The sequence below is a fragment of the Zingiber officinale genome, chromosome 8A (assembly GCF_018446385.1).
Source record: "Zingiber officinale cultivar Zhangliang chromosome 8A, Zo_v1.1, whole genome shotgun sequence".
NCBI classification, from domain to species: domain Eukaryota; kingdom Viridiplantae; phylum Streptophyta; class Magnoliopsida; order Zingiberales; family Zingiberaceae; genus Zingiber; species Zingiber officinale.
In genome coordinates, this window is record NC_056000.1 from 95602309 (window position 1) to 95616551 (window position 14243).

At 40.9% G+C, this 14243-nt stretch overlaps 2 long non-coding RNA genes across 3 annotated transcripts; both read right to left on the reverse strand.

Moving 5' to 3' along the window:
* Positions 1–3771: 3771 nt before the first annotated feature.
* On the reverse strand, positions 3772–4958 carry LOC122009866. The gene is made up of 4 exons (XR_006119677.1): positions 4722–4958; positions 4495–4635; positions 4229–4393; positions 3772–3832 (listed from the first exon to the last, which is right to left on the reverse strand). It is a non-coding gene; the product is annotated as an uncharacterized LOC122009866 (long non-coding RNA).
* Positions 4959–9151: 4193 nt separating this feature from the next.
* Positions 9152–11794, reverse strand: LOC122009865. Of its 2 annotated transcripts, none has more exons than XR_006119675.1 (4): positions 11377–11794; positions 11150–11290; positions 10884–11048; positions 9152–9213 (listed from the first exon to the last, which is right to left on the reverse strand). It is a non-coding gene; the product is annotated as an uncharacterized LOC122009865 (long non-coding RNA). The 2 variants fall into 2 exon arrangements; XR_006119676.1 differs by lacking the exon at positions 9152–9213 and adding an exon at positions 10431–10490.
* Positions 11795–14243: the final 2449 nt, after the last annotated feature.

A 14243-nucleotide genomic window follows, 5' to 3' on the forward strand; every position in this document is an offset into this window, starting at 1 on the left:
AATAAGTTTTAATTAAGTTTAAAAAAAAATTTAATTAAGTTTTAAAATAAGTTTTAATAAAGTTTTAAAAAAGTTTTTAATTAAGATTTTAAAATAAGTTTAATAATGTTTAAAAAAATTTTAATTAAGTTTTAAAATAAGTTTTAAAAAAGTTTTTTATTAAGTTTTAAAATAAGTTTTAATAAAGTTTAAAGTGGTTTTTAATTAAGTTTTAAATTAAGTTTTAATAAAGTTATAAAAAAGTTTTTAATTAAGTTTTAAAATAAGTTTTAGTAAAGTTTTAAAAAGGTTTTTAATTAAGTTTTTTTTTAAAAAAAATTAATTAAGTTAAAAAAGTTTTTAATTAAGTTTTAAAATAAATTTTAATAAAGTTTTAAAAAAATTTTAATAAAGTTTTAAAAAATTTTTAATTAAGTTTTAAAATAATTTTTAATAAAGTTTTAAAAAAATTTAATTAGGTTTTAAAATAAGTTTTAATAAAGTTTTTAAAATGTTTTTAATTAAGTTATTTAAATAAGTTTTAAGAAAGTTTTTAATTAAGTTTTTTTAAAAAAATTAATTAAGTTAAAACAGTTTTTAATTAAGTTTTAAAATAAGTTTTAATAAAGTATAAAAAAAATTTAATTAAGTTTTAATATAAGTTTTAATGAAGTTTTAAAAAAATTTTAATTAAGTTTTTTTTTTCAAAAAATTTAATTATGTTTTATAATAATTTTTTTAAAATAATCTTTAATAAGTGTATAAAATATTTTTTTTTAAAAATAATTTTTAATAATTTTTAATAAATTTTTTTATTAAAATAATTATTTTTAAAAAATATTTTTTTGTAATTTTTAATAATGTTTTTTTAAAAATATTTATTTTTAAATAATTTTTAATAATTTTTAATAAGTTTTTTTTAAATAATTTTTTTACAATAATTTTTAATAAGTTTTTAAATTTTTTTTAAAATAATTTTTATTAATTTTTTAAAATTAATTTTACAAAATTTTAAAAAATAATTTTTTTAAGTTTTTAAAATATTTTTGAATAAGTTTTTAAAATATTTTTTAAACAATATTTAGGTTTGGAATTTAATTAGGTTTTAAATTTAATTAGGTTTGGAATTAAGTTTTAAATTTAATTAGGTTTGATAATTAATTAGGTTTTTAATTAGGTTTGAATTTAATTAGGTTTGAAATTTAATTAGGTTTGATAATTAGGTTTGAATTTAATTAGGTTTGAAATTTATTTAGATTTGATAATTAGTTAGATTTGAAATTTAATTAGGTTTGGAAAAGGTTATTGAACCCATGTTAGATTCAAACTTAGCTCTGGGTTAATCAAGCAGGCTTCATAAGGAAAAGCTTTCAGTTCAGTGGCGAGGCATATGACATTCTTGTGTATCAATGGTGGACCACTTGCTGAAGACTTTCCAAACTGTTCCCGCCCAAAAAACTTAATACTAAATTTTGGTCTACTAGCCCATGTTTGACTGGGGTAGCTTCGGTCAGATCCACTAAGTCTAGTGCACCAGGTAGAATTTCATATTCAGCCTAGACATGCCTTCGACAAAGTTTCCTTGACGTACTATCATCCCAATCCATTCCGATGTTATGTTGTAGGGTTTGGTAAGCCTTTTTTATCTAACCATTCTAAGGAGAAAATAAACTGAATCCTAAGTGTTGAGTTTGGTTAATCAAGTTGGTTGTATTGTTTTTCTACTTGCTCCCCCTGAGTCATCGCTTAGATAAGGTCTATCTAAGTAATGGATTTGACTCTTAGGGACCAAGTATAGATTTGGTTCAATTTGTTTGGTTAAAAGTTTTGTTTGAACCCATGATTGGATTTGACTTCTAACATTTTGACTGATTAGAGATAAGTATGATTTGTTTGTTTGTTTGGGTTTGTAACCGAGTCCTGATTTGTTGTACACGGCTCATTGCGATCCAAGTACCATATTTAGACACTCGGATCCCAATTCAAACATTTTCAACATTTTCTTGAGTCACTCGACTTGACCTTTCAAATCGGAATTTTCTTCCTCAAGCTTTTCAACTTGAATTGAAGTTCCGGCTTGAACTCGGTTAGTAGAGTCACTCAAGTTAACTTGTTGCTTAAGGTGGTCTATTTCCTTATGTCACACCCCAGGTAGTCCCTGTCCGAAGAAATTTCGGCAGCATCTCCCCTGTACGGCGGACAATATGAAGCTCAGTATACATATATCTCTATACCTCGGCCACACACGGCCGGAATAATACAATACAAATAAGAAACAAACCACGCAGTTTATATCAACATTCCACACAGATATAATATATGATCAATCCACGCAGTTTAATAAAGAAAGACGATATAGAACCTCGAAGATATATGTAAACAGCCTACTCCACTACAACGAAGAAACAAATCCACGAAGTAATGGAAATACAACCGCAGCGGAAAACAAAAGTAGCAAACCCGAATGTGCAATGTAAAGTCCACAATACAAACCCACAATACAAGTATATAAGATGCAAAAGCAAAATATAATCCGACAAAGAAAATCCTCGCGATAATGGGGCTAGCGACTGGAATCTCTCTTGACGGCCTCAACCTGAAAATAGTAACAACGGGGTGAGTTCAAAGACCTCAGCAGGTAATCCAATAGATATGTACAGCAACATATAACTACCAGTAATATCCTAAGGTACAGTCTCCTAAACCATAGGACTTACAGTACAGTCTCCTAACACTATAACAGGTATGCATAGCTGAATAAACTGTAATGAGTAACCAGAAACATGTAATACAAGAATAATAAGAAATGCATAACTGAAATAAACTGTACTCACCTGCGAGGCTTGGGCGAATGACTGTGGACATACACAGATAAAGATAGTCAGAACAAATACGCATGTATCCTGTATGCATGTCAATCATATGCAGTCACCCAAGTGCATCATCCAATATGCAACAATCACAATAAATGCAATCTGTGCATATGATGCGATATGACATGGTCACCCCTGACGCTAGTCAGCCGTCTCACACGCGATGGCGAGACCGAGTAGGTAGGGCTGTGACACCGTGCACTCTGTCGTCACTACCCCTGATGAGTGACCGAGTGGACGGGATGCTGTCGGAGTACACCTATCCTCCTACCTCAAACATAGTGAGGGAGCGTAACGCTCTCAACTCCCGGTACGCAATGACGGGAGGGATCCCTGTCTGCTACCACGCTGCAGTCACACTACCCATGAGCACAGAGCAACTGCCATACACACCCTGGGTGCTGTGCCACTACCCATGCAGTGGTCACGTTGTGTGCAGGCCCGTGTAGCCGGCCGACGAGCTCAACAATAATGGAGTCGTCAATCGCCCAGCATGCAATCATGCAGGATGGTGCATGATGCTACAGTATGTCATACCTGAACATAGCCTCCTCCATATATGCGGGTGCCCAAAAGGTAAACGCATATATATAACCATGATATAAACAGCATAAACTCAAAGATATCACATATAACAATGATGTAAGTATCATGAATCCAAGAGCATGTATCCCACATGTAAAGCAACTAATCCGGTAGAGTAGAGCACTATAGACATGCATCTCTATGAACATATATATACATGGCAAGAGGTAAATATCCAATCCTGAAGTAAGGCAACTAACAGATGAAGCATGTGATAGGTATCAACTAGCTAAGACCAGGGAAGAAATAAATCTACCACCTATCACTAGCAACTATATATAAACTATACATATCATAAGACAGTATCAAAAGATAAGTCAAAGGGTACCCGCCTCAAAGAGAAGGTACAATCCAATCCTAATCCGAAGTCGAGACGCCCGTCTCGAATCAGAGTCCTGTGTCAACAAACAATGTATATATTTTATTTAGCTAAATCAAATGAATAGCTAAATAAAATCTCTAAAACTAAATTAGGGCAAAACCCTAATCACATCAATCACAACTTACCAATTTAAATCTAATGGTCGATTAGGGTTAGTTACCTAATCCCTAACCACCAATTAGATTAGAAATCCAACGGTTGATTAGGGTTAATTACCCTAACCCTAACCATTTCATTGGATTTATTCTACACAATTACATCTACGCAATTTAACAACTAGTTACAACATGTATCAAAATCCCTCCACATAAACCACTAAGTAAAACCCTAATTCCAATCTAGAACAAGATCATCTAGAATTCAACTCCGAAACATGATCTACAACAAGATCAATTATCCTATTCCTTACCTCAAATCCAGTTGTTGTTGTTGCTGGATGGTTTACTGCCGAAATCAGAAAGTTCACAAATAGAACAGAGCAGATCGAACCTACTGTTGATGCTGGATTGAGGTGATTGTTACTGCCGGAACCAAACACAATTCCACAGCAAGAATGGAACCTCACCTCCCCTCACTGGAATCAATAGGATCAAGAAGGAATCAAAACAAAGATCACATATCAACATGAAATGATGATCTCTGATCAAGCAACACATAATTCCAACAAGAACTCACCTTCAATTCGAGACCTCAATCAACAGCAAGGAGGTGGAGGTCCACTGATCCGATCAAGGGAAAACCTAGCACGAGTCTGATCCGATTCCTTCCCCTAATCCAACAACACCTCCCTGATTCCAACCTCTCCAAATCCGTGACCTAATTCCACCGCCAAGAAGATGAGGATCGGTAAACAGAGAAGAAAACCGAAGCTCTAATATCCACAGCTAGGTTTAATAGATTACCTTCGAAACCCTAGGTCATCTTCAAGCCAGCGATCGAATCGGGGAAGAAAGGATCGGCAAAACCCAGAAGGATCGGGGAAGGAAAGGCTCGGGGAAGACCTGAGAACATGAGATCAGGAGGATCCGCCTCCTTGTTCGACCTCTAGCAAGGTTCCGGCGACCTCCTCCTCAGGCGGTGAAGACGATTGCAAGCCCCGTCGGCGTCGAGTTGTTTGCGAGGAACAGAGAGAGGAAAGGGTCGGGAAGAGATGTCAGCAGAGGGTGATCGCCGGAGCTGAAGCCTTGCTCCCGTCGGCGCCGATCGTCCGTGAGAGAGAACAGAGAAGGAAGCGAGATCGGCTTCGAGCAGAGGGGAGATCCGGGGAGGAGGAGGAGAAGTCGGGGAAGAAGTGAGGGATCGGGTTGGGTTCAGCGTGTGGGGAGGAAAAAGAAAAAGGAAATTTATAATTAAAAACATTTCCTCACTTAAACGGGTATCCCAAACAGGTTTAATCCGAACCCGAAATTGATCCCCTCAAAACATGTCTTACGAGCTCCGTAAAATTCCCAGAAAATTTCTAAAAATTCCGGAAAAATTCTATAAGGCTATTTATCAAATAACCCTATTAATTAAATTTTCCGAGATCTCACATCCTCCCCTACTAATAAAAATTTGGTCCCCAAATTTCGCTATAACTAACAGCAAACACTAAAATATAACCAAACAGTATAAATGCTGAAAGGAACTCTAACCCACGTACCTCACGTAAAAAGATGGGGGTATCGAGCTCGGATCGTATCCTCCAGCTCCCACGTAGCCTCCTCGTCAGAATGATGCTGCCATCCGACTTTAACCAGTCGGACAGTCTTGTTCCGCAGCTGACGCTCTCTACGGTCCAGAATCTGTACCAGAACCTCCTCGTAAGTAACATCTGGCTGAATAGGAACAGATATATTTGACAGAACATGTGCCGGATCGGATACGTATCTCCTCAGCATAGATACGTGGAATACATCGTGAATGCCAGCTAGAGATGGTGGTAGCGCCAGACGGTAAGCTACTGCTCCAATCCTCTCCAAGATCTGGAATGGTCCAATATATCGGGGAGCTAGCTTACCTCGAAGACCAAATCTCTTCACCCCTTTTGTGGGTGAAACTCTAAGAAATACGTGATCACCAATGGAGAACTCCAGGGGTCTCCGTCTCTGATCAGCATAACTCTTCTGGCGGTCCTGGGCCTCTGACATCCTCCGTCTGATAGTGCGAACCTCCTGCTGAGCTCTCTGAGGTCCTACCAACTGAGCCTCCCCAACCTCTTCCCAGAGGGTGGGTGTCCGGCAAGGCCTACCATACAACGCCTCAAATGGTGCCATCTGGATAGCCGAATGATAGCTGTTGTTGTAGGCAAACTCCACTAATGGCAGGTGGTCCTCCCAACTGCCTCCGAAGTCCATGACACAAGACCTCAGCAAGTCCCCCAATGTCTGAATAGTCCGCTCTGACTGCCCATCTGTCTGAAACGAAGCTGTGTGCCCAAGGCCTGCTGCAGACTCTGCCAGAATCGAGACGTGAACCGTGGGTCTCTATCTGATATGATGCTCAAAGGAACTCCATGCAATCTGATAATCTCTCGACAATATAACTCTGCTAATCGATCCAGAGAATCAGTCTTCCGGATCGCTATAAAATGTGCGGATTTGGTTAATCGGTCAACGATTACCCAAATCACATCATGGCCTCGACTAGACACCACATGTCCCAGAAAACCAACTGAGGATAGCCAAAATGCACATTTGCTGAACTTCGCATATAGATGATGCCGTCGAAGAGTCTCCAATACAATGCGAAGGTGCTGCGCATGTTCCTCCTCGGAACGCGAATAGATCAATATGTCATCGATAAATACAATAACAAACTGATCTAAGTACTCCAGAAAGATACGGTTCCTCAGATCCATAAATACTGCAGGAGCATTGGTAAGCCCAAATGGCATTACCAAAAACTCATAATGTCCGTATCTGGTGCGAAATGCTGTCTTCTGAATATCAGAATCTCTAACTCTCAGCTGATGATATCCAGACCGCAGATCAATCTTGGAATACACTGATGTATCTCTAAGCTGATCAAATAAATCCTCAATCCGTGGCAAGGGGTACTTATTTCTGATAGTCACTGCATTCAGCTGCCTGTAATCGATGCACAACCTCAGAGTACCATCCTTCTTCTTGACGAATAGTACTGGAGAACACTAAGGCGAAATACCGTGGGGTTCTCCACAAGGACATCGAAATGCTCTTGCTCGTGCATGTCATATACAGCTGTTGCAGGAGGGGTTGTCCTCTATTGCCGATGCGAAGATTGGGCTTTCGGTCCACCTCGCTGAGTCTCGGACTGACCAAACTGTCCTCCTGGAATAGAAATCCCGGAAGCTACATGCTGAGTCTTCAGCGAACAGTCTCGGATGACGTGGCCAGGCAGTTTGCAATAATAGCAAACTGACTGTCCCAAGGAGCAAGCAGAAACCATGTGATCTCGGGATCCGCATCGGGTACAGTGAGGATCACCGGTGGACCGTGTCCGGTTCCGCTGAGTAGACCGGGAACATCCAGATGAAGATCGTCCTGACTTCTGGGGTCGGCCAGATGACCCAGAAGTGCTCTGACCCGTCTGAGTGCGACTGCTCTGCTGCTGTCCAGTAGTCTGTGGCTGCTGAATCTGTCCCGCAGTCCGATCAGTCTGCTTCCTCTTCTTGTCTGCGTTCACTCTCTGATGAGTAGACTCAATCATGAGAGCTCTATCCAGTGTCTCGGTGTATGATGAACAACCAAAACCAGACATCTTCAGCTGAAGATGCCCGTCCAGTCCCTGGACAAACTGAAGCATACGAGATCTGTCATCGGCAACTAACTCAGGACAGAATCTGGCCAGCCGATTAAATTCGGCATTATAATCCATCACTGAGCGGTTATTCTGTCGAAGACAAAGAAAATCCTGCCGAAGAGCCATCTGATATGCTCGGGGAAAATACTGACTCTCGAATGCCTCCCTAAATCTCGTCCAAGTAATATGCTGGTCGCCTATGATAGAGCGCTGCGTGTCCCACCAGATCTCTGCCCCATCTCGTAGGTGGTAAGCAGCTAGCTCGGCCTTCTCCCACTCGGAGCAGGCCATATAAAAGAATGTCCGCTCTATAGTCTCAATCCAGGACTGAGCTATGCTCGGATCAGTCTCCCCGCGGAATAATGTGAATCGACTCTTCATCGACTCTGCTAAAGCTGGGATCCGTGCTCGTGCCGCAACTAGGTCAGTAGGAATCGCTGCGGAACTAGGTAGAACCACTGGAGCTGGTCCTATGGGTGGTACTGAGGGATAGGCCGGAAGCCGGGATGGGTACTGCTGGTGGAACTGCTGAGTAGGCATAAGTAGGGGCGATCGAGGTACGGTGGGATAAGGAGTAACCCATGGCTGCTGGTCGGTATATGTAGTAATCGGTATGTGTTGGTAGTGCGTAGGTGTCACTCTGCGGTGGTGGGGAGGTCTTGAATATGCCGACGGTGGTACCGGTGGTACGAGGTAGGTACCTCGACGCCGGAACTATCGGGATCCGATCGTGAGCGTACCCACAATGACTGAGGAGTCCGGCTCGGCTCAGCGGACCTCTCTCAAGACTCGTCTCGGGAGAATCTAACGTCTTACGTGGCCGCCTTGGGTACACGTGTAGGTGGCATATCTGTAAAGAAATGTTACCCAGATATCACTACAGGTACAAGAACTGCAAAATTACCTAATGTACCTATTTGCCGTCTGGAGATATCCTGTCGCTGCTTAGCCCCAAATAGAACCAATAAAACCTCGTCAAAATGCCTCGGAATTCCGAAACGAGAAAATCGACGGAAATCCGTACAATCCGAAATACCGAAATATCCAGATACACACGCAAAACTCGTAAGAACCAGTATCAGAACTGCTCTGATACCAAAAATTGGTATCAGATAAACCTCGAAAATCCAAAACGAAGAGCAAGTATCGTGAGCCTAGCTCTGATACCAAAAATTGTCACGCCCCAGGTAGTCCCTGTCCGAAGAAATTTCGGCAGCATCTCCCCTGTACGGCGGACAATATGAAGCTCAGTATACATATATCTCTATACCTCGGCCACACACGGCCGGAATAATACAATACAAATAAGAAACAAACCACGCAGTTTATATCAACATTCCACACAGATATAATATATGATCAATCCACGCAGTTTAATAAAGAAAGACGATATAGAACCTCGAAGATATATGTAAACAGCCTACTCCACTACAACGAAGAAACAAATCCACGAAGTAATGGAAATACAACCGCAGCGGAAAACAAAAGTAGCAAACCCGAATGTGCAATGTAAAGTCCACAATACAAACCCACAATACAAGTATATAAGATGCAAAAGCAAAATATAATCCGACAAAGGAAATCCTCGCGATAATGGGGCTAGCGACTGGAATCTCTCCTGACGGCCTCAACCTGAAAAATAGTAACAACGGGGTGAGTTCAAAGAACTCAGCAGGTAATCCAATAGATATGTACAGCAACATATAACTACCAGTAATATCCTAAGGTACAGTCTCCTAAACCATAGGACCTACAGTACAGTCTCCTAACAATATAACAGGTATGCATAGCTGAATAAACTGTAATGAGTAACCAGAAGCATGTAATACAGTTTACAGCAAGAATAATAAGAAAATGCATAACTGAAATAAACTGTACTCACCTGCGAGGCTTGGGCGAATGACTGTGGACATACACAGATAAAGATAGTCAGAACAAATACGCATGTATCCTGTATGCATGTCAATCATATGCAGTCACCCAAGTGCATCATCCAATATGCAACAATCACAATAAATGCAATCTGTGCATATGATGCGATATGACATGGTCACCCCTGACGCTAGTCAGCCGTCTCACACGCGATGGCGAGACCGAGTAGGTAGGGCTGTGACACCGTGCACTCTGTCGTCACTACCCCTGATGAGTGACCGAGTGGACGGGATACACCTATCCTCCTACCTCAAACATAGTGAGGGAGCGCAATGCTCTCAACTCCCGGTACGCGATGACGGGGAGGGATCCCTGTCTGCTACCACGCTGCAGTCACACTACCCATGAGCGGACCAGCGGAGCACTACAGAGCTACTGCCATACACACCCTACTGTGTTGTGCCACTACCCATGCAGTGAAACACGTTGTGTGCAGGCCTATGTAGCCGGCCGACGAGCTCAACAATAATGGAGTCGTCAATCGCCCAGCATGCAATCATGCAGGATGGTGCATGATGCTACAGTATGTCATACCTGAACATAGCCTCCTCCATATATGCGGGTGCCCAAAAGGTAAACGCATATATATAACCATGATATAAACAGCATAAACTCAAAGATATCACATATAACAATGATGTAAGTATCATGAATCCAAGAGCATGTATCCCACATGTAAAGCAACTAATCCGGTAGAGTAGAGCACTATAGACATGCATCTCTATGAACATATATATACATGGCAAGAGGTAAATATCCAATCCTGAAGTAAGGCAACTAACAGATGAAGCATGTGATAGGTATCAACTAGCTAAGACCAGGGAAGAAATAAATCTACCACCTATCACTAGCAACTATATATAAACTATACATATCATAAGACAGTATCAAAAGATAAGTCAAAGGGTACCCGCCTCAAAGAGAAGGTACAATCCAGTCCTAATCCGAAGTCGAGACGCCCGTCTCGAATCAGAGTCCTGTGTCAACAAACATATATATTTTATTTAGCTAAATCAAATGAATAGCTAAATAAAATCTCTAAAACTAAATTAGGGCAAAACCCTAATCACATCAATCACAACTTACCAATTTAAATCTAATGGTCGATTAGGGTTAGTTACCTAATCCCTAACCACCAATTAGATTAGAAATCCAACGGTTGATTAGGGTTAATTACCCTAACCCTAACCATTTCATTGGATTTATTCTACACAATTACATCTACGCAATTTAACAACTAGTTACAACATGTATCAAAATCCCTCCACATAAACCACTAAGTAAAACCCTAATTCCAATCTAGAACAAGATCATCTAGAATTCAACTCCGAAACATGATCTACAACAAGATCAATTATCCTATTCCTTACCTCAAATCCAGTTGTTGTTGTTGCTGGATGGTTTACTGCCGAAATCAGAAAGTTCACAAATAGAACAGAGCAGATCGAACCTACTGTTGATGCTGGATTGAGGTGATTGTTACTGCCGGAACCAAACACAATTCCACAGCAAGAATGGAACCTCACCTCCCCTCACTGGAATCAATAGGATCAAGAAGGAATCAAAACAAAGATCACATATCAACATGAAATGATGATCTCTGATCAAGCAACACATAATTCCAACAAGAACTCACCTTCAATTCGAGACCTCAATCAACAGCAAGGAGGTGGAGGTCCACTGATCCGATCAAGGGAAAACCTAGCACGAGTCTGATCCGATTCCTTCCCCTAATCCAACAACACCTCCCTGATTCCAACCTCTCCAAATCCGTGACCTAATTCCACCGCCAAGAAGATGAGGATCGGTAAACAGAGAAGAAAACCGAAGCTCTAATATCCACAGCTAGGTTTAATAGATTACCTTCGAAACCCTAGGTCATCTTCAAGCCAGCGATCGAATCGGGGAAGAAAGGATCGGCAAAACCCAGAAGGATCGGGGAAGGAAAGGCTCGGGGAAGACCTGAGAACATGAGATCAGGAGGATCCGCCTCCTTGTTCGACCTCTAGCAAGGTTCCGGCGACCTCCTCCTCAGGCGGTGAAGACGATTGCAAGCCCCGTCGGCGTCGAGTTGTTTGCGAGGAACAGAGAGAGGAAAGGGTCGGGGAAAGAGATGTCAGCAGAGGGTGATCGCCGGAGCTGAAGCCTTGCTCCCGTCGGCGCCGATCGTCCGTGAGAGAGAACAGAGAAGGAAGCGAGATCGGCTTCGAGCAGAGGGTAGATCCGGGGAGGAGGAGGAGAAGTCGGGGAAGAAGTGAGGGATCGGGTTGGGTTCAGCGTGTGGGGAGGAAAAAGAAAAAGGAAGTTTATAATTAAAAACATTTCCTCACTTAAACGGGTATCCCAAACAGGTTTAATCCGAACCCGAAATTGATCCCCTCAAAACATGTCTTACGAGCTCCGTAAAATTCCCAGAAAATTTCTAAAAATTCCGGAAAAATTCTATAAGGCTATTTATCAAATAACCCTATTAATTAAATTTTCCGAGATCTCACACCTTATGTAACAAGTTATTTTGTTTTTCATATTTTGATAATTTTTTAAACAAGCATTTAACTACTTTAAGTAAATTAGACTTGGAATAAATCATTACCATATTTGGATCTTCTGATTTGTGGCTTTTGTCGGACTCGATGTCGATCTCAGACTCGTGCTCGTCATCAGTCTCGGAGTCAGAATTTCGTTTCTTGCCATCAATGCAAGATGGCTCGAGTGCTTCATTTTCTCCACGTCGGATTCGTCGGAAGAAGTCTCGTCCCATGTCGCTTGAAGAGTCTTCTTTCGTCTTGTCGATTTGGGTCTTTCTTCCTTCCAATTTGGGCATTCATTTTTGAAATTCCCCTTCTTGTTGCATCCGTAACAAATCATTTCTGATTTGTTCTGGTTTTGGTTGAGCGGTGTCTTCTTGGTGCTTCTTCTAAATTTCTTCTTAATCAACAATCTTCGGACTATGTTGACTAATTTTTCTTCGTTCGTTGAGTCAGAGTCTGAGTCACTTTCAGACTCGATCTTGGTTATTGTTTTAGTCTCCTTGCTTGGACCAGCATACAACGGTACACCTTTATCGACATGGCTTATGTTAGACTGTTCGTGTAATTCTAATTCACAAAATAACTCGTCTAACTTAAGAATTGAAAGATCTTTGGAAACTTTGTACGCATCTACAATTGATGCCCACAAAGCGTTCCTCGGAAAGACGTTCAGAGGGTACCTTATTGTGTCGTGATTTTCAAGACTATGCCCGATCAGGTGGAGGCCATTTAGGATGTCCTTCAGTCGAGCATGTAGTTGCGAGGTCGTTTCTCCAGGAAACATTTTTATATTTAGTAAATTGTTTAAAATTAAATCTTATTTGTTTACCTTTGAGTCGTCGGTTCCTTCGTGTAGCTTGACTAGCGAGTCCCACAATTCTTTTGCATTGTCGTAGGGACCAACTCGGTTCAACTCCTCCATTGTGAGCCCGCACTGAATGGTGTTGATCGCCTTGTAGTTCAGTTGTGCCTTCTTGATCATTTGGGGAGTCCATTCGTCTGGTTCTAGTGTTGTTCCGTCCTTTGTTGGGGGAGTATAACCTTTCAAAACTGTGAACCAGATCTCGATGTCGGATTTCAAGTAACACTCCATCCTATTCTTCCAATAACTGAAATTTTCTCCTTTGAATAGTGGAGGTCGGACAGTACTATACCCTTCTTAATACGAGTTCATCATTCTTGCAAGAAAAAATTAAGAGAAAAATATTTCCAAGACTTGGGATTAGTAGTCCTTGAGAAAAAAATAGAGAAAAAAATATTTCTAAATGAAAAGAAAAAAGTTTTAAAAATTGCTTTGAAAATCAGTTAAGAAATTTCAGAGCTAACTAGCTCTGATACCAATTGATAGATCGAATGCTAGCGATAGAGGGGGGGGGGGGGGGGAATATCGCTTGCTTTAAAACTTTTCTAAATTAGAAATGTGCAGTGGAAAGTAAAGAGAGAGACACGTTTGTTTACTTCGTTTGGAGCCTAGCTCAACTCCTACTCGAAGGCCCGCGGTCCTTGACCGCACCGATGGGCAAACCACTATGACACTTCTTTCTGAAACCTTCGGAGAGAAGTGGATCGTATAGGTACAATGATGTAAGATAGTAACACTCTACTATCATATAGAATTAAGTGCAATACAAAAAGGAATATACCGACAATGGAATTTTAAAGTCGAAGCTCGGTCGGATGGAGTAGCTTTGCAGGACTGATGAAAATTCATAGCACGGCAAGCTTGCAGAAGGACTCTTGAATAGATCAGAAAAAGTTGCTAAGCCTTTGACTTCAAGCCTTCATTTATAGGTGTACTGAACGTTCGGTCGATAATCCCACTGTTCGATCAACCGATCCCATTGTTCGGTCGACCGAACCATCTTTTTGGTCGACCGAACAAGCCTTTTCCTTGTTCGTCGAAATCTGCCAGTGATCTTCTTTTAATGTTGTTTTATGATGATTGGATCGGTCGACTGATCACCTTTATCGGTCGACTGATCAGCTTTTCTTTCCTTTGCTTCTGATCGGTGCTGGCAGTGCTGAGTCACTAAGGTTCGGTCGACCGATCTTACGGTTCGGTCGACCGATCATGGTTTGATCGAACTTTGGTTTGATCTTTTCTATGCTTATTACTAGTTTGAATTGACCTGGTTTGGTTGACCAATCCTCTAGTTCGGTTGACTGATCATGTCTAACCTGCAAACAAGTGTTAGCCAA